Genomic DNA, 13,224 nt, shown 5'->3' with positions numbered 1-13,224 from the left:
TGGGTGGAATCCTAACTCGTGATCTGCACACTCGTAACTCCAACATATGCTTAAATCTTGCATTGACGTCAATGGGAATCTTGCGTGATGATGAGATTTCTATTGACAGAGCATGACCACACATGTCATTGGTATGTTAAGTCAAGATGGTCTAGGCTAGGGTGACCTTACCACTGATATACTCTATAATGCTCTGAATAAGATGTAGGGCCACAGAACCTTCGGGAGATGCTACACCACATTTCCAGACGTGTCTTGCTGTGTCATATCGATTAAAACGTTGGCAGTTTATTTACTTTGTTAACGTGTGCAGGGTCAAGCCCAAAGGTGAGTCCCCCGGGTCCTGGGATTAACAAATCCATTAAAAGAGACTAAATCACAATATGCTCCATCGATGCTAACACTACTCAGCCCTTGAGATGTAGATGTGCTTCAGGAGCGGTTTTCCTTAAACAAAATGAAACCACAGACGGTGTAAAATGCCCCTCCGCTGATACCGTGCTAATTTTTATTTACACACTCACTCTATGAACCATTGTGAAACGTTTGCGCTTGAAAATCTCCATGGACGCTCTCCTCCTGTATTGTACTGTACAAACCAAGACGTTACTATTTGCTTCTCTAATGCGTGACTGTAATTTGTAGTCAAGGTGCTCCTTGGAGCAAGCCCCCGACTGCTGCACAGAGAGCAGCTTTGAAGTGCTCACGGTAATTGTTCCCTCCTCACACGGAAATAACACAAGCCTTTGTTGAGACAAAAGACACGTCCCTTAGAAGACGTCTCTAGGAATCTATTTCTCTTACGTCCTTTGTTGCTCAAGAGCATCTTAATTCAGAACATTGATCTGCTTCCCGTAGTTTCTTCTCTAAAGCCAAGAGTGCTGCTGGGGCCCCCAAATGTGTTCGGATGTATACCCGTGTGGGGGGGTTTATTCACGCTGGGGAAAGCGGTCTCCCATAAAGCACCTTGTTTGTGATACAAAGGCCAGGCATGTCTGTTTGTCTGCCTCATACCGAGTCTTCACACCGCATGGCAGAAATTAATGAGTCCATCCTTCTCTTTATTGCACTTGTTGTCTCCTGTGGAAAATGGAGGCAGACACAACGAGGCAACTCAGCCCAAGTGTGTTTTTTGTCTCTAGCTAGGACGAGAGAAAAAAAGCTATTTTCAAGGACAGAGAGTGAAACTCGATAGCAACGGTGCTCAAATCTTTCGAATGTATTGAAAATCCTGATTTTTCTGGTCAGTGTACTCATTCGCTTCAAACCGAGGATAGAAACTTTATTTCGTGTTATAATGTTTTTATATAAATGTCACTTTGAGAGTATCTCCTTTGCCCTCACTATGTTCACAGCAACCAGATGGGTAGGTTATCTCCCAATTTTGTCTAAGAAAAGGTTTGAGAGGAATTGTGCCGAGGATCTCTTATCAATGTCTTCATTCTGTGCTGTAGGTTATTTGGTGATCTTATCTGTATCATGGTCATGGATTCTGATGGACGGGGATTCTCTGCTTTAAATCAGACATCTAGTGTCAAAACAGTACAGAAGTAAATGACGTAGATAGATAGATAGATAGATAGATAGATAGATAGATAGATAGGTACTTTATTGATCCCCGAGGGGAAATTAAGGTGTGACAGCAGCTCACATCACAAACAACTACAACAAAATAAAGTGACAATAGAATAACAGAATAAAAATAAAATAGACATCTGAAACATTATATACAGTAAGAACAGTCCAGTATAATTTAATATCCTCCTCTGATCACCCCGATCGAGCCACCCGGAGGAGGAGTTGTACAGTCTTATTGCGGCAGGCAGAAAAGATCTCCTATAGCGCTCCTTAGTACAACGTGGTTGAAATAATCTGTTGCTAAAGGAGCTTCTCTGCTCTGCCACAGTGTCATGTAGGGGATGGAAGGGATTGTCCAGGATGGCCAAACTCCATGATAGAAGTTTGGTCCTCATCCTCCTATTGGCCACCTCCTCCACAGCGTCCAGTGTCACACCGAGGACAGAACCAGGTTTCCTGATAAGCTTGTTCAGCCTCTTGGTGTCACCTTCCTTGATGCTGCCCCCCCAGCATACCACCGCGTACAACACTGTGCTGGCCACCACTGACTGGTTCAGTACCACTTTATTTTTAAGCTATGCTTAAACCTCTTAAACCTCAAACTGCAACCTATAATCACACATCCACAATTTAAATCGAGTGAAGTTCCCAGCTCTTCTTCATTAGGGATCGCAGAAAATAGCGAGGTAAGAATAGCCCAGGTAAGAATTCTTGAGTTCTCAGCTCTTCTTCATTAGGGACCAAACCCATTAGCCCCAAAAATGACATGGAAATTATGGAAGCGTAAATAATCTATTAAAATGCGTACTAATACTGTATGTATGTGCTGCTCAGTTAGGAATAGATGATACAGGGATGCTTATACCTTAGGTACATCCACCTGTCCGGTGAAGACATCATACCTGTGAGTCTTGCAAACAACACAGTTGATGAATGGCTGCAGGGAAGGAGAGAGAGACTGAAAACAGTTCCTTTCCCATACCGCTAGAAAGCATGTTCAATAAGAATTACAGTGGCAGTACATTACTGTTTCTTACTATATACATTATCACTGATTAGGAATCTAATAGAATATCTATTAATCTATATATCTATAATCTATTAATCTATATATCTAATCTAATAAAATGTAAAAGTGCATTCCAAAACTACAAGGGCACTGCTGTTTTCTTGGGTTGAAAAGAGACATCACAATCAGCTTGATGAGAGAGGAATCTGTTTCTGTTACTCACCCTTCTGTATTTAAACACATACTCAGGACACAATGTTTGTGATCACCTGATACGTTGGCCATGGGACAGCAGCTTGAAGTAGGTATAGTGTGGTTTGAACTACAATATAAATTAATAAGGAAAGTTGGTGTTGAAAGATAGTGAAAGACAGAGAAATCGCCTTTGACACACTGACATCAACACTATTGTAAGGTCTTAGAGCTACTGGCAAAATGTTTTTTTTTTTTTTTCAAAAAACATTATGGAAGTTTACTGTGTACATCATGGTGTAAATTCATAAGCATTTGAATAAGTGTTTAAAATAAAATACATTTAAAATAAAGAAATCACCAAACTTATTAGTTCAATTCTATTGGCTCAGTTAGCAGAACAGTATGATCTCTTACCACTAGTTCTCCAATTACATTTACATTTACATTTACATTCCTGGCATTCCAAAGCGACTTACAGCAAATACATTTGTCTAAGTAAGTGAATCATCTATCCATCAGTCATCATAAGAAAAAGTAATCTATGCTAGGACCAGAGGCTATTGGAAGTCACAAGGCTAGAAAAAAGGAAGAATTTTTTAAAAATGTATTTACATTTTAGTGGGGTTGAAGAGGTCTTTAGGAGGGACAGTTCAGATGTAGCCTGAAGAGATGGGTCTTCAATCTACGTCAGAAGATAGGTAATGGCTCTGCAGTCATGACAGCAGTGGGAAGCTCGTTACACCAGCGGGGCGCCAGGACAGTGAAAAGCCGTGACCGAGTAGCACGGCTGCTGTATCCACGTAGAGGCGGAGGTGCCAGGCGGCCAGCCGAGGTGGAAGAGCGGAGTGATCGGGCAGGGGTTTGGGGGCTGACCATTGCCATAAATGTACACACTACATAACCAACCCATTAAAAGAAAGTTTTAAAGTATAAAGAAAAAATGTAAATTGTGTATCCCACCACATCCAGAGAACACTTTTCAATATCCACACAGGTTACTCCTTGGTAACTGTTCTGACCAATATACTAACATACCAAAACTCCTGGCTAAATTAGAATCCAAAAATGCAATTAACACAGGGGCCAGTCAAATTATTTCTTGGCATTCACAAATGTATTTCCTCCAAATGAAAAGATGGATGGATAAGAGGAACCGGTGCTGTATTCTTACAGGATGGTGCTTCTCGTTGCAGCTAAAGGCATCGCATCACTCTCGTCTTGTCTATTATTGACATTACCATCACCTTCCATATGACAGGGAATTAAAATGAAGGCGTCTCCTTCATGCTCGAAAAATACCCATTATCCAGCCCATGTTGAGATAATGTCGGCACGTTTGACAAGATAATGCTATAGTACCATCTTGTGCATGTTTGAGGACTCACACAATACAAGCACTTTATTCTACCATGCTAAAACACAGGTTGTGGCAGACTCCAAAGGGTCATCTGTCATGTAACAAAACCTAATACATATTGCACACCTGCTGTCGCATGTGGCTAATGATACCTTTCTGGTGAGAAGTGGTGTGGCGCATTCTTAAAACAGGAAATGTGCACTTGAAACAAATGTTCTCGTGTACCAGTCTCTCTAAAAGCACCATCTGGTCTCCAAACACTTGAGGAAACACTGGGAATTGATGACGTCAGAGAGAGGATCAGTCTTGATGAGAACGCTGCCAGTGTTTGTGCCATTACCAATCCAAACAGAAGTCTTCTCGTCTTCAATGCAGCCTTGAAATAAACAGGGACCATCCCTTTGGAATATCCACATCAGAGAGACTGAATACTATTTTCTCCTCCAGTGGAGGCTGGTAGAGGTAGAAATCGGAGGAGGTCTCATTGTAATGCATGGATTGAAATGAGGAATGGTATCAAACATGTGTGTTTGACACCATTCCCCATTCCATTCCATGCATTATAATGAGACCGGCCTCGGATTTCTACCTCCAGCAGCCTCCACTGTTCTCCTCATCATTATTATCTGAACATGGGGGAATGTTCTCTCTAGACAAACTAAGTTGGAGGCTAATTAAACTACTGTATCTCATTGGAGAGGAGGACCACAGTCGTGTTAGTATTTCTCTCACATACAGTACACACACACACACATGTGCGCGCAGGCATGCACATAAACACACGCATACATACATGCAAAGATACACACACATGCATGCACGGACGCTTACACACACACACACACACACACACACACACACACACACACACGCGCACACACACCCTCTCTCCGCAGTGTAGTGATGCTCTCACTGCTCATTCTGATTACTGTAATTATAGAATAAGGAGATGAGATGACTGTGTTCTCAATTAAAGTTGTAAGGCAGAATTTCAAATGGATATTTTAACCCTCATGAATGTGTCTGTGCTCTGCAGGTTTTTGTAAGTTAATCACCTCAACTTCAATGCAGGGATGATCCTCTGAGGAGTAAAACATGGTGTCTTTGTGTACAGATTTGGTGGCACGCCTGTTATATGATTTAAATGTGTTAAAATGTGGCTAATAGAAAGACAGTGATCGTCTGATCTTCCATTGTGAATGGTGATCAATGCCCCCCAATGCCCCCCAATCAAAGCCGGACATCCGGAAAAAATCGCATCTCGTCTGTCGTCAATTCCTATGCTATTGTAATGTACACTCACTGAGCACTTTATTAGGGACACTATACTAATACTGGGTAGGGCCTCCCTTTGCTCTCAAAACAGCCTCAATTCTTCGTGGCATTGATTCCACAAGATGTTGGAAACATTCCTTTGAGATTCTGGTCCGTGATGACATGATTGCATCACGCAATTCCTGCAGATTTTTCAGGTGCACTTTCAAGCTGTGAATCTCCCGTTCTACCACATCCTATGAGAATGAGCCCGTCCTCCGATTTCTGCCTCCACCAGCCTCCACTGATTAGTACAGTACGTGCATATGTATGTGAACGCTAAAACCTGCAATGATTGATTCTCCAGTCAGATGGTGAGGTGTAAACAAGAACAGCCAGCCTTCACACTCTGGCTGCATCAGCGAAGGGCAAAGTTGATGGGGTCAACAGAAAAATCAATCACGGGGGCAGAAATGGATTGATCTAACAATCCCAAGATACACACTAGCTCACACACAGGTCTAGATAAGATGCCCTGGGCTATTTGTGGATATGGTACGGTGTAATATGTGAAAGCATGAATTGTGTTCGTGTATACATATTTCCATGGATAAATAACACTGTCACTTTCTTCACCTTAACATGAACAAGCTCTTTTGCTCAAAATGCAGTTTTCCTCCGTTCAATGTTTGACTGTTTTATCCGTTTGCTGTTGATTCCTGTGAGTGAGAGATTGATATTCATAGACATACTGTGCAGTATGCATCAATTCCAGTTGCATTGTTTCAAGATTGGATTTGGATGGTTTCATCCAAACAGTTAATATTTCATCTAAATTATTGTTTGACAATTCTTCCAACCATGTGGTTGCAGTGATAGAAAATCACTTCACAGGAAGTTAAAGTATCTCCTTTTACGAAACACTGGAATTAATGTATCCTGAATGAAAATTGACATCTAACCATCCCTTGAGATATGGCACTTTAAGAGCATTAATTTCGTCTGGACTCAGCAGACTATACACCTGTCCACCCTAATTGAATGATGAATGTGCCATCAGGAGGATTTGTATTGATCTGTTGATCTGGCAGTAAAGAGTATAGTCTGTAAGTAAGTATGAGGACTTTGCCTAAGAGACTGTGTTGGAGTTACTACCAGTACCCTCACACACTCCTTGAATACCTTTGCTCCCTTGCAGACTATTTATATTCACTTCACCCTACACAGTGAGTCCCCCACACACAATTCAATCGGCCCAGTTGAGGAAGTGAGGGAGAAGTGAAAATGCCCAATGCTGTGTGGTGGTAATGTGACTCAGTCAGTGCCCTTGTGTGCATCTGAGCTCTGTGATGGGGAGAGTAAGCGATATCTTCCAGGCTCTAAAAACGAGATAAGGTCCCTGCTGACAGGCGAACACGGAGAGACCTTCCTCCCCTCCTCTCCTCCTCCTCTCCTCCTCCTCCTTCCGGACACCTTCTCCTTCTGGGGGGTGGGGGGTGGGGGGGGGGGGGGGGGGTTGGGGGGGGGGGTGGCGGCGGCGGCAGGGGACAACCATATCAGCACCGCCGCTGGAGTTGAATCTCAATCAGCCCACAGCCTTCTGGGAAATATAGAAAAATAAAAAAAAATAAGAAGCGACAAAAAGCTTCTCCTGCAGTCGACACTTTATGGGTTTTTCATTTGATCTGTATCATAATGCATTACTCTAAAATACGCTTCCCGTTTCAATTTGAGAGGTGTTATTTTCAGTAACACATCCGACCTACGAAGTGTCAGTGTCTGCTGACGCTCTGAGGTCTGATTCTGCTGAAAACAACCACAGAAGCCGGTGATGGCGTAAAGCTCTAAGTGAGGTCATCATCGACAGAACCGAATATTTTCTACATTTTTACACTTCCATTTTCACCAGCTGCTGGACCTCTGGTGCTCTATCTCCAGAATGCCCTCTGTTTTTATCTGTGGGCATTAAAAAGCTGTAAAACCTGAATTGCATTCCTGAGCGATGATTCAGGCGGCTGTCATTGTTCCAGTGAACACAGCAACAGCTGAAGCCAAGCATGACGATGCCATCGGCCGGTCATGGTCCAAAGGCATATCATCAACATCACAGAGTTATGGTGCAATGAAACGAAACCCCCGCGTAGAGGGAAGTGAAGCCGCACCACGGACACACTCAGAGGGTTCACAGACAGCCTGACTTTGTGTCGACTGTGAAATGCCTCCACGCTTTGTGACGGGGTAAACATAAAGAAAAGGGATTTTCTAAACGAGGCTTAGAGCCTAGCTATACAGTACAGGCTCACACACACACACACACACACACACACACGCACACGCACACGCACACGCACACACACACACACACACACACACACACACACACACACACACACACACACACACAGATGCCAGTGCGATGAAATGCCAAATTTCTGTGACATAGCATGCAACCACACTCTCTCCTGTCTATCTCTAGGGCTGATGATTAATTCTATTGCCTACAAATCTGCTCAGATAGATCAGTGCAGCTCTCTCCCACAGGTCAGGATAAAGAAATCTCAGTGCCAGAGGTAATGGTTAATTCACAGCATTTTCCTAGAGAAATGTGGATACTTCACTGCTTAAATATGTTTTTTTGTAATATTGAAACAGCTTTTGAGGAAATGTGCTCTCAGAAAAAAAGTCCCAAAGTGTACAGTGCATTCCAAAGTGATAAAAAATTGGGACAAACTAAATCCAAGTCTTGAAATACCCTTAAAAAAAAAAAAAAGTCCTTTAAGTGGAACGGGAAAAAAGCAGGCTGTCAATTCTGAATCTGGGCAGAGGAGAGAGAACAGGGATCTACTGATGCTGCCATTTCAGATGTTTGGGTGGGGGGACAAACAAACAAACAAACACACACGCACACACACACACACACACACACACACACACACACACACACACACACAAACACATTACACGCCAGACCAAACATAATCCTATTTTAGTGGCTGCTCTGGCATGTTGTAACCTTGATTTTGCTGAGACAGAGCCGCCTGGTTGAATAATCTGTGTTTTCTGGCCATTTCTCTATGTCCTTTTTTATCTACAAGTGCCATATGGCTGTCATCAGTGGGCATCCTTATCAATGCCTGCCCAGCGTCAGCCCCCTGCCCCCCGAGGGACTGGATGATCTTTCATTAAATCACTCTGACTTTACTCTCAGGCTTGGGGCAGCATCACAGGGACGGCTCCGCCTTGGGTGACTCAGCTACAATGGTGTGTGTGTATGTGTGTGTGTATGTGTGCGTGCGTGCGTGCGTGCGTGCGTGCGTGCGTGCGTGCGTACGTACGTGTGTGCGTGTGTGAGTGTGCATGTGTGCGCGTCTGTATGTGTGTGTGTGTGTGTGTGTGTGTGTGTGTGTGTGTGTGTGTGTGTGGTTTTACTGCGGTCGGTGTTGGGCCATGATATCGCAGAGCCATGATGGCATGTGTCCGTCAAAACTGTCATAATTGGCGTTGGCTTCTTGGTCTCTTTCACCTTGCAGGCCACTGACTGACAGCCCACATCAGTGAAAGGAAGAGCTGGGAAAATAGCAACTATGTTCTCTAGTCTATCCAGACACACCTCATTAACCCTCTCAGCCTCACTGATGAGTGACGATCACAGGGGGGCCATGTTTTTTAATCAAGGTCTCTACTTTGGTGCATTGTAGCCTAATGAATATTACCTGAGAGTAATGTTCCAGTCATGTCCCTGACTGTGGAGAATAGACCATGACCCCTCTATGACCCTGTTCACCTACTGAGGGAATTAGCATTTCTATCACGTCAGGTCATGGGAGGGTCAACTGGAAATTGAACCAGCATCAGCCGTTGGTATTTACTGCTGTATTTTGGCCCAGTTTCAACGTGGCCTGGACAGTCATATACCTCAGTGTCCTTGGTAACGACCTCAAGTCTCTGCTGAGGACTCATTACAACTACAATAAAACAAAATAACACACAAGTATTGAGTGGACAGACAGCCATATTCAATCAAAACTAGCTACAGTATGTTTGTTGCTCTCCAGGGTGAGTGGTAAGAATGCTTTCATTTGAAATGGTGTTTTTGTGTTTTCAAACTGTAAACATTGTTTTGTGGAGTAGGCCTATACTTAATTCCCAACAGGCCCTTGGTGTCCTTGAATAAAGGTAATACACAGTGTAAGTCCTCGAAGTAGTGCTCGCTCGATTTTGGAAATACTTCACTCCATTTACTCTGAATCAGTTTCATTAGTGTGTGAAATGCATGCCACTAGAATATTCCCTTGAATATGTATTTGTCATTATAACATTGCCAGTATGGAATACAGAACCATTTTAAACTTTGGACGTATTGAAAAACCAACTACTACAGCCTACCTCCTACATGACAGAATGAAGAAAATATAAACACAATCACCCACAAACATGTTGAAAGGAAGCCTGCACATACTGTGCTAATGAGCATGAAATCATGTACAGTTTGTCCACACTCTGTTATAAAGATCAGTGTGGAGCTGAGACGTATATTTGTCTTTTCAAAAGAAATGCCAATAGAATACAAGCTTCTTAGACTTTTTCTGCTTTTTGACATCTATGGTTCAGTATACGATAGGAAGTGCAATACGCCTGTCTCCGTCACAGAGGTGCTCTATTTGAAAGGGACAGATGCTTCTGTATCATGAACAGTGAACAAAGAATCTCTGTTTTCAGTGGGCCGAGGCTGCTAAATTGAAATCAAGTGAAGCAGACAGGAGTGGCTCCATGTGTGGAGCCTTTACCTTCAACCCTTCTTATCTGCCCGCCCCAGCTCCGAACGGTCTACCGTAGAAACTCAGAGAAAGCCATTCACTTGGAAACAAAAGCTCAGTTGCCATACAGCAGGCATGGCTGAGAGTCAACTCTACAAAGAAAACATGTCATTTTGACTTTACTTCAGGCTCCTTCGGTTGACTCGCAACACACAGCATTTATGTATACTCTTCAAACAAAAGGTGCAAGCTAGTACCAAAAATGGGTTCTTCATTTGTCCCTGTAGGAGAACCTTTTTTGGTGTCATGTTGAACCCTTTTGGCTACCGTGTTGAACCCTTTCCACAGAGGGTTCTAAATAGAATCCAAAAGGGTTCTACATGGAATCCCAAAAGGTTGTACATTGGGTTCTTCAAAGGGTTCCCCTACATGGACAAATGAAGAAAGCTTTTGGAACCCTTTTTTCTAAGAGTGAACAGTACAATGGGTCAACAATGGGTCTCTTTGTCATGTTAGAACATTGTAGAGGAGAAGGTACCGTATACTGTTGCTCCGTGCCAGTCCTAACATGGTGCATGCATTACAGAGCAAACTGGATATTTGGAAGATATTCCACCACTCTTGGAGGAAAATGGTGGTGGAATAGAAAAATACAAAGTACGTCATTGTTTGCGTTTACGTTCGGTGTTATACTGTAGACTTGGTTAGGCTGCTTATAAGACACGGTTACAGTTACAATACCTCTAGACCTCAAAAGCCTCTCTCTTAGTCGCTAATCTTTGAATATGTATTAACAGGTGTGTTGCTGTGTACAGGGAACTGGTGATTTATGCCAGAGCATACAAGTGGAATATTGATTCTTTTACATCTGTTTGCTCCAAATGAAACTCACTCCAAGGGGCAGTGATAAATGTAGCTGGGAATCGTGGATGACAGGCAGAGTGGCCCTTCAGTGAGACGAGCCAGAGAGCTCGTTGTTTTCTCCCAAATGATGACATTTGATTTCGTCTGCCGGCTGCTTTTAGTATGACAGGTGCACAGAGGAGAATCAATAGATCTCTCTCTCTCTCCGTCCCTCCATCCCTCCCTTTGTCTCTCTCTCTCTCGCTCATGCTCTCTCTTCTCTTTCTCTCCCTCCCCTCTTTCTCTCTGTCTGTCTATTTCCCCTCCTCTTCTCTCCCTTTTCTTTCTCATCCCCCTTCTTTCTCTCTCTGTCTATCACCCCCCCCCCCCCCCTCCAAGCCACCTCCTCCCCATCTCTCACTCATTCCATCTCTCTCCACTTCACATCTGTGTGGGTGAAAAATTATAATGGTCTTTGCCCCCCTGATGTAAGGAATTCAGCAATCAGCTGCTCAGCATGACAAGCTGGATAATACTCATTTACAAGACATATTCGAAAGCCACAAGACTATCAGTAACAAGATTGAATATACAAATCAACAATGAAATATGCACCCACCTCCCTGCTTATTCTGAACACATACATCAACAGTCAACCACTCTGGGGAGACACAGGGAAGAGGTCCCTGCTTCTGAGTCACGAGGAGAAGAGCTGCATTATGACAGCGTTGGGAAGCATGTGTCAAGATGCACAATGTGAAATGCGGCTGCACTGTATATAGGATGGACGTCTGTTCCCCTGTCTTGTGATGCAACGTGAGGATGTGGAATCAAAAAAAACGTACCTCCTCTCTCCCTCTGCTGCCAGAGTCTCACTAAGAGGATGAGGATACCTGTTCTCCCCATCCAGCCCTGCCAGAGGAGGGAAGGAAGGAGGGAGGGAGGGAGGGATGTGGTCTCTAGCCAGGCAGAGAGGCACATACACTGGGCAGCTGTGCAGTTCTACCTGGGTTGTTGAGTGGAGCCAGCACCAAACGCTGCTGTCCCTAGCTCTGTATAATCCCCTAGGCGGTAAAGAGGTTTCCATCTACTTGGCTACGTGCACCAGTTGGCTTGTTGTCCTGCCCAAGTGTGTTGACTCACACAGGAAACAGCGAGAGGTGGCCTGGGTTGGATCATTTCCTATATTTTTCCTCTGTGCTTCACTCTCTGTCTTTTTGTGTGTGTGTGTGTGTGTGTGTGTGTCTCTCTCTCTCTCTCTCTCTCTCTCTCTCTCTCTCTCTCTCTCTCTCTCTTTCTCTCTCTCGCTCTCTGATACACACACACACACACACACACACACACACACAGGCTGTGCTGGCAGAGAAGTGTGTGAATTGGGCACAGACAGAATCCTCCATGGAAGCGTTCTAGATGTTTTTCTGATGCCGCTCAGGAGTAATGGCTTCTGATCTGAAGCATCTGTTCGATGGAGCCATCTCTCTCCAACACAACACACGCCAACTCTGAGAATGAGCTAAAAATGACAATCGATTTTCATGTGTTTCTCCCAGGTGGTGGGTGGTATGAAGGCAGGGTCACATGCAGACTTGTTTTAAAGAAAAAACTCTGGTCTCTCTGTCTGTCTCTCCCTCTGTCTCTCTGTCTCTCTCTCTCTGTCCCTCTCTCTCTCTCTCTGTCTTTCTCTCTCTCTGTCTCTTTCTCTCTCTCTCTCTCTCTCTCTCTCTCTCTCTCTCTTTCTATCAAAGTTGTCCTAGAATCTGTGTGTGCTGTAAATCACAAGAGCCCATATTGATGGAGAAAATGTGACAGTTCCTTGACACAATAAGAAAACATCCTATTCATACGTCCCTATGATTTATGGCTTGCTGAATTGTCTCTCTCTCTCTCTCTCTCTCTCTCTCTCTATCCACAATGCATTTCACAACAACGTCAGTTGAGAATGTGAGGGTTCAGCTCTGTTTGTCAAGGGGGTCAGCCATTGATCTGGAACATTGGTGACTGACTGCGCCACATGTTTAATAGAGGTATGGTTCTTTGTGATCCTGGTCCAGGGACACGTGGAAGACGAGAGTAGGCCAAATGAGTCAAAGTCAAGCACTCATTACCATCACTGCCTTTACACAGGAAAGGTCAAGTTCATGAATATACAATATGGAGGATGGGTAAGAGCACACAATAACAAATTCCATATGGACACACAGACAAACAAGCTGACATGGCAAGGACAG

The sequence above is a fragment of the Argentina silus genome, assembly GCF_951799395.1.
Source record: "Argentina silus genome assembly, chromosome: 7".
Classification (NCBI taxonomy): Eukaryota; Metazoa; Chordata; class Actinopteri; order Argentiniformes; family Argentinidae; genus Argentina; species Argentina silus.
The sequence above is the reverse complement of the archived record's forward strand: the minus strand, read 5'-3'. Positions refer to the sequence as shown.